The sequence below is a fragment of the Pimephales promelas genome, chromosome 8 (assembly GCF_988280905.1).
Source record: "Pimephales promelas chromosome 8, fPimPro1.hap1.1, whole genome shotgun sequence".
NCBI classification, from domain to species: Eukaryota; Metazoa; Chordata; class Actinopteri; order Cypriniformes; family Leuciscidae; genus Pimephales; species Pimephales promelas.
The window spans coordinates 15,428,707-15,437,252 of NC_142776.1; positions in this window are offsets into that span (position 1 = coordinate 15,428,707).

The following is an 8,546-nucleotide window of genomic DNA, read 5'->3' on the forward strand; positions in this document are numbered from 1 at the left end:
ATGAGTTAGAGGCTGAAAATTAGCGACTCAGTGTTGGGGTGATTTCTACAAAAAATTACCTGGCTAGTGAAACGATATGGAAAGAAGAAAAGGTCAAGATGCAGAATGAGATCGCACTTCTTAGAACTAACAATAGTATGCTCAAATCATCTGTGGAAATATTGTCCAAAAATTTGGAGGAAGCAAAGGCAGCTTGTCAGTTCATGATAAAGAGTGACACAACTGAGAAAAACCATAGTAACACATTGTTAGATGTCAGATTGTGTAACCCAGTTCCAGAAATGCCAGATTTGCAGGAAGATAGAGCTGAGGGTTGGGAAAAAGATTCTCTGTCATTCAGTAGCCAATACTCAGACTGTAGAGTCAGATTTCCCATGGCCCCAGTCCATACTACGACGACTATGCATGCTAGTGAAGGTAGAGAAGAGCCAATGACCTCTACCATAGTCCGAGGATTTAATCCAACTGAACTAGAAACTATGATCAAGAATATTGGTAAATTTGATTCTGCCAAACAAGATCCATTAGATTTTCTGAAAAACTTGGAGGAATATGCTGAAGTGTACAATTTAACAGATGGTGAGGTGTGTGTTGTGTTAAGAATGTGCTTGCCTGACACTTTGTCTGGAGCCTTAACTCAGAAAGTAAAGGACAGAAATGCTAATAAGTCAGAGAGGAAAAAGGCACTGCTTGAAGTCTTAGGTGTGATGTCAGTTAATTGGGATAGAATATCTGAGATGCGCATGAGGAAAGGGGAGCATCCAGCAGCTTTTTCAGAACGATTATTGGAGATGTTTAAAACTTTCAGTGGCAATCCTGATATTACTAAGAATGATGTCAGTTTCAAGACTGCCTTGATTAACAAATGTGACCCACTCACCCGGTCTGCTGTGACAATGCTTGTGACTCCACTCTCTGAATACACTGACATTATTGGTAAAATGACACAGTTTTACAACAATAATACTAATAGTCAAATGAAAACGGTCAAATCTAGACATCCAGTTGCTGCCGTTGGCGGGAGAGAATGTTGGTCTAATGGTTTCCATCATAGACCAAGGATATTTGCAAGAATAAATTCAGAAGGTGTTGTTATTTGCTATGCATGTGGAAAAGCTGGTCACATTGCTAGACATTGTCAAGACAATGAGAGACCTCTACAAAGCTTTGTCTGTCATGCATGTGGAAAGGATGGTCACATTGCAAGGCACTGTTTGGAGAAAAGAAAGGAAGATCAGGAAGTTGTTTGTTTTGCTTGTGGGGCACAAGGCAAGAAGGTGTCACTTGTCACACAAAAGAAAGTTGAGCTATCATGGTTTGCTTAAGAAAATAGGCAATTTAGAAACCCAGTTGGCAATGTTGAAAGGAAACAAAGAAGCGATTCACACCTTGTCCAACGTATCACCGCATGAGCAACAGGAATGTAGCTCAGTCTCAAGCAGATGCTGATACAAATTAGAATTAGGTTTATGATAGTAACACGTTTTAGAAAAGGATTTACTATCAAAAGGGGGGTGATTCTTTATGCAGTTGTAATTTATAACAAATGTTTTAATGACATTATGTTTAGGAATATATATTTTTTTGTTTTAAATGTTACCAATGTTTGATGTTTTGAGATTAAATTTCTGTGACTTTGATGTTTAAATGTGAAAAGATGATTGTGGGGGAAACGGGGGGCAACCTCTTCTTTTGGTCATTGTTTCAGATATAAGCATCGAGATGTTTGCCTGAAACGTGTAACCTCCTGGAGAAAGATGACATGGTCGTTTGAAGGACGAGAAAGAAGTAGAACCAGTGGAGCCAGGGGATTCTCTCAAGAAAAAGAACAGAATACAGAGATTTCCAGACCTGCAAGATCCAGAACTCCAGGCTTAAGAGACCTAGAAACCCTGAGACCCACCATGGGATGGATGGAACTGATGAAGAGGCACAGACTCGAGCACAACAATGACTGCGTCTTCTAGAAGAACTTATGGTCCATGTGAAAAAGAATAGACAATGAGAAAAGAAACAAGAAGAGATCAAACCATTTCAGAGACTATAGACAGCAGTCTTTGCACATGGAAAACAAGTGGGCAGAGGACATACCCACTCTAAGAAATGCACAAAGACACAAAGACTGAACATGAAGAGACAAGTATATGCATACTCATTTGCATTAGATATATTGTTGTCAAGTGGATGCACACATGTGGATAAAGGATGTCCACACTGAGAAAATGAAAAACCACACACACCCACACACACACACACACACACACACACACACACACACACACACACACACACACACACACACACACACACACACACACACACACACACACACACACACACACACACACACACACACACACACTCACTATATTGTCTATTGATTGCTGATTGTTTGAGTTATCAAAGCTAAAACAAAATGCTAACATCACTGATACACATTGTGAAGAAAAAAAAAAAACGAAGTTTTGACAAAAACAAATGCATGATGGAGACTTGGCTATTGCCTATACTGGTTTACTTTGAGATGTAACCTTTAAAACTGCTGTTTGTGTATGTATCATTCTTATTATCGGTCAGTGCGTTAGGTTATGTTGTATGTGTTCCATGTTGAAACGTCAGGTTGAAGATAATTCTATGATCAATATTGGACGTTCCCGTTGTATGTGATGGTTCTTGATTACCTCTCTCAAACCCAAATATTTTTCAAAAAAAAATAAAAAAAAATCTTAACACAAACTATGATAGGTCTGCTCAAGTGAAGTAGAGCTGTAACCAGTGTGCATGAGGTGTCATTCCTATGACGGGTAAGACTTCTCCGATGGCCATAGGGGGGCAACCTAAGCCAGGGTGGCACCGCCACTGGGCACCTGCCCACCAGGAAAGGGAGGTGTTATTTAGGAAAAGGGAGTGGATGTGATGCTACTTGTGGCCAAGAGCATCAAAGGGGGGAATCTGTAAGAAATTACAGTCTGCTCCGATCAAACTTCCACTCCAATATAGATTATATTGAAATGTTCCTTCACTTGAAAAGCTTATTTATCATAGGATCAATTCCTTACAATCTTAAACAAAATCACAGAGTCATGGTTATCACCTATAGAGTGGGAAAGACAGTGGGTATTCAAGAACCATCTTGATTAGGGAGTTTCTGAGAGATATTATCACCTTTAAACATTTGACCGTATCAGTCTAACACTTGTATCGTTCTCTTCGATTTACATTTAAAGACAGAGTTTGGAATAACAAAGACATAGACACGGAGGCACCACTTGTCTCGTTCTCTTCAATTTACATTTAAAGACAGAGTTTCAGCTCCACGCTGATAGAGAAGACGAATCTGTTTGTCTTGATTTACATTTAAGAGAAAGCTTCATTTACATGCTGAGAGGGAAGACAGATGTAAGACTGTATAAAATGTTTGCGCTGGGATGAGCTCGGGGTTCATTCTGACGCTGGTGAACCCAAGGTGCTTTGTGTGCCTTGCCACTGCTATGCTGTAATAAACTTCATTTTTGAGATCTTCGAAGTCCACTTCATTTTTTCTTACAGAGGTCAAAAATTGACCTATGTAATATAACATCAGAATGTTATATTGCATGGTCTATGAGTATGTATGGAAAGTTAAAGATCAAGTACTTTTGGGCCAGAAACATGTTCAGTAGGTCAAATATTTGTCTGGCTGAAATGACATCATGAGATGTAAATCTCTCGGTATATTAACCCACAGATCAAGCACCCATGGGCCATAAAAGTGTTCATGGAGGTCAAAAATTGACCTATGTAATATAACATCAGAATGTTATATTACATAGTCTGTGAGTATGTGTGGAAAGTTCAAGATCAAGTATTTTTGGACCAGAAACATGTTCAGTAGGTAAAATATTTTTCTGGCTGAAATGACATCATAAGACGTAAATCTCCAACCAACCAGAACACCCTAGCAACCACCAAGCAACAGCCTAGCAACCATCCAGAACACGCTAGAAACAAACCAGAACACCCCAGCAACCATCTGGCAACACCCTAGCAACCACCATTAACACCCCAGTAATCGCCTAGCAACACCCTAGCAACCGCATAGCAACACCATAGCAACCACCCAGAATACTCCAACAACCGCCTAGCAACACCCTAGCAACCACCCAGAACACCTTCGCAACCACCCACAATACCCTAGCAACCGCATAGCAACACCATAGCAACCACCCAGAACACCGTAGCAACCTCCCAGAACACCCTAGCAACCGGGTGCTGAGATGCCGCATCAAGCTCCACTTCACATTTTCTTCTGGAAATGTGCCATAAATGTGTTCCTTGTGGTCAAAAATTGATCTATGTATATCTAATATAACATCAGAAGAAGTCTAAAAGTTTACATTGTTATAAACTTTTTGAGGAACCTTTGACCAGAAATGAGTTCAATGACATCACGAGAAGTAAATCTATTGGTATATTAACCCACAGATCTAGTACCCGTGGGACATAAATGTGTTCCTGGAGGTCAAAAATTGAATATATATCTAATATAATTGACCAATGTATATCTTATATAACATCAGAAGGAGGTCAAATATTTGTCTGGCTGAAATTACATCATGAGAAGTAAATCTCTCGGTATACTCACCCATAGATCAAGTACCCGTGGGCCTTAAATGTGTTCCTGGAGGTCAAAAATTTACCTATGTATAGCTAATATAACATCAGAAGGAATCTATAAGTTTATATTGTTTTAAAATATTTTGAGAAACTTTTCACCAGAAATGATTTCAATAGGTCAGATATGGACTTCTCTATGGCTTCTTAGGAAGCATCTATTGGAGTCTATGAGTCTGTATGGAAAGTTCAAGATCAAGAACTTTTGGGCCAGAAACATGTTCAGTAGGTCAAATATTTGCCTGGTTGAAATGACATCATGAGATGTAAATCTCTCGGTATATTAACCCACAGATCAAGTACCCGTGGGCCATAAAAGTATTCATGGAGGTCAAAAATTGAACTATGTAATATAACATCAGAATGTTATATTACATAGTCTATGAATATGTATGGAAAGTTCAAGATCTAGTACTTTTGGGCCAGAAACATGTTTAGTAGGTAAAATATTTTTCTGGCTGAAATGACATCATGAGAAATAAATCTCCAACCAGAACACCCTAGCAACCACCAAGCAACAGCATAGCAACCACCCAGAACACCCTAGAAACAAACCAGAACAACCCAGCAACCACCCAGAACACCTTCGCAACCACCCAGAATAACCTAGAAACCGCCTAGCAACACCCTAGCAACCACCCAGAACAGCTTCCCAACCACCCAGAATACCCTAGCAACCACATAGCAACACCCTAGCAACCACCCAGAACACCTTCGCAACCACCCAGAATACCCTAGCAACCGCATAGCAACACCATAGCAACCACCCAGAATACCATAAAAAAAAAACTACCAACCACCCAGAACACCAAAGCAACCTCCCAGAACACCCTAGCAACCGGGTGCTGAGATTTGCCGCTTCAAGCTCCACTTCACATTTTCTTCAGGAAATGTGCCATAAATGTGTTCATGGAGGTCAAAATTGACCTATGAATATCTAATATAACATTAGAAGGAGTCTAAAAGTCTATATTGTTTTAAACTTTTTGAGAAACCTTAGACCAGAAATGAGTTCAATATGTCAGATATGGACTTCTCTATGGCTTCTTAGGAAGCATCTATTGGAGTCTGTGAGTCTGTATGGAAAGTTCAAGATCAAGAACTTTTGGGCCAGAAACATGTTCAGTGGGTAAAATATTTTTCTGGCTGAAATGACATCATGAGAAGTAAATCTCCAACCAACCAGAACACCCTAGCAACCACCAAGCAACAGCGTAGCAACCATCCAGAACACCCTAGAAACAAACCAGAACACCCCAGCAACCATCTGGCAACACCTTATTAACCACCATTAACACCCCAGCAATCGCCTAGCAACACCCTAGCAACCGCATAGCAACACCATAGCAACCACCCAGAATACCCCAGCAACCGCCTAGCAACACCCTAGCAACCACCCAGAACACCTTCGCAACCACCCAGAATACCCTAAAAAAACACCTAGCAACCACTCAGAACACCGTAGCAACCTCCCAGAACACCCTAGCAACCGGGTGCTGAATTTGCCACTTCAAGCTCCACTTCACATTTTCTTCTGGAAATGTGCCATAAATGTGTTCATGGAGGTCAAAATTGACCTATGTATATCTAATATAACATCAGAAGGAGTCTAAAAGTTTATATTGTTTTAAACTTTTTGAGAAATCTTTGACCAGAAATTAGTTCAATATGTCAGATATGGACTTCTCTATGGCTTAGGAAGCATCTGTTGGAGTCGAGTATGAATGGAAAGTACAAGGTCAAGTACTTTTGGGCCAGATATATGTTCAGTAGGTCAAATATATTTCTGGCTGAAATGACATCATGAGAAGCAAAGCTCTCGGTACATTAACCCAAACATCAAATACCCGTGGACCATAAATGTGTTTCTGGAGGTCAAAAATTGACCTATGTATAGCTAATGTAACATCAGGAGTCTACAAGTTTATATTGTTTAAAACCTTTTGAGGATCCTTTGACCAGAAATGAGTTCAATAGGTCAGATTTGGACTTCTCTATGGCTTAGGAAGCGTCTGTTCGAGTCTATGAGTATGTTTGGAAAGTTCAAGATCAAGTACTTTTGGGCCAGAAACATGTTCAGTAGGTCAAATTTTTGTCTGGCTGAAATGACATCATGAGAAGTAAATCTCTCGGTATAATAACCCACGTACCAAGGACCCGTGGGCCATAAAAGTGTTCCTGGAGGTCAAAAATTGACTTATGTAATATAACATCAGAAGGAGTCTTATAAGTTTATATCGTTTTAAAGTTTTTGAGGAACCTTTGAACCAGAAATTAGTTCAAAAGGTCAGATATGGACTTTTCCATGGCTTAGGAAGCATTTATTGGAGTCTATGAGTATGTATGGAAAGTTCAAGATCAAGTACTTTTGGGCCAGAAAAATGTTCAGTATTTCAAATATCTTTCTGGCTGAAATAACATCATGAGAAGGATCAATTAATTACCCACAGGCTAGAAACATGTTCAGTAGGTCAAAAAGGAACCTATGTATATAACATCAGATTGAGTCTATCAGTTGATATTATTTAAAAACATTTGAGGAAACATAGACCAGAAATTAGTACAATAGGTCAGATATGGACTTCTCTATGGCTTAAAATCAAGTACCCGTGAGCCAGAAATATGTTCACTAGGACAAAAAGGAACCTATCTATAGCTTACAAATCATCAAAAGTCAATAAGTTAATATTTATTAAAACCTTTGAGGACCCTTTGACTCTTTCGCATGGATTCTACTACTAATTCTTTTGTCCACTGACGAAAAAACATCACTTGAGCGGTCGTGCAATGCAATAACTTACTCGTTCCTTTGTGCAACAGAGGAACGCATGCAATATCTAACTCATTCCGTTGTTCAACGAAAACACATCTAACGTCTAACGTTGTGCATTAAAGAATATGCACGCAATAACTAACATGTTTCTCTGTGCAATGAAAAGAAAACACCTAATATGTTTCATTGGATTGCATAACAATCTAACTTGTTCTTCGTTGCAATGAAAAGGCATAACGTGATGTTTTCTCGTCTGTGCACAAACAATCTAGTTTGTAAAATAGAAATGCATGCGAAAGCACATGCATACATTTTCTTTTCATTGCAAAGAGTTGTTCGATATTTTATGCATTGCAATAAAACAACACCCGTTGCTTTGTGCAATGAAGAGATGTGGATTGTGCATGAAGAACGTTGTGCATCAAAAATACCATATATGTAATATGCACTTTATTGCATTCAAGAACTAAACCCTTCCTTAGTGCATTGACTGGATAACGTGTGTTGTTTCATTGCAATTCTTACATTTTCTAACTTATTTTTCTTTGCAATGAAAAGAAAGATAAAACACGCGTGCTTTCCATGCATTTCCATTCTATAACTAATTAATTTGTGTTTTGACGAGAAAACATCAAAAGAGCGATCGCTTTACAATGCACACACTAACTTGTTCCTTTGTGCAACGAAGAGATTTGCAATGCTTGTGCTTTAGGATTGCATTGCACATGCACACGATAACTAACCTCTGTCAAATGAAAAGAAAACACCTAAGATGTGTTTCATTGCATTGCATGACATATCTAACTTGTTCCTCGTTATGCATATGCACGCAATAACTAACCTCTGTGCAGTGAAAAGAAAACACCTAAGATGTGTTTCATCGCATTGCATGACATATCTAACTTGTTCCTCGTTATGCATATGCACGCAATAACTAACATCTGTGCAGTGAAAAGAAAACACCTAAGATGTGTTTCAGTGCATTACATGACATATCTAACTTGTTACTCGTTATGCATATGCACGGAATAACTAACCTCTGTACAATGAAAAGAAAACACCTAAGATGTGTTTCATTGCATTGCATGACATATCTAACTTGTTCCTCGTTATGCATATG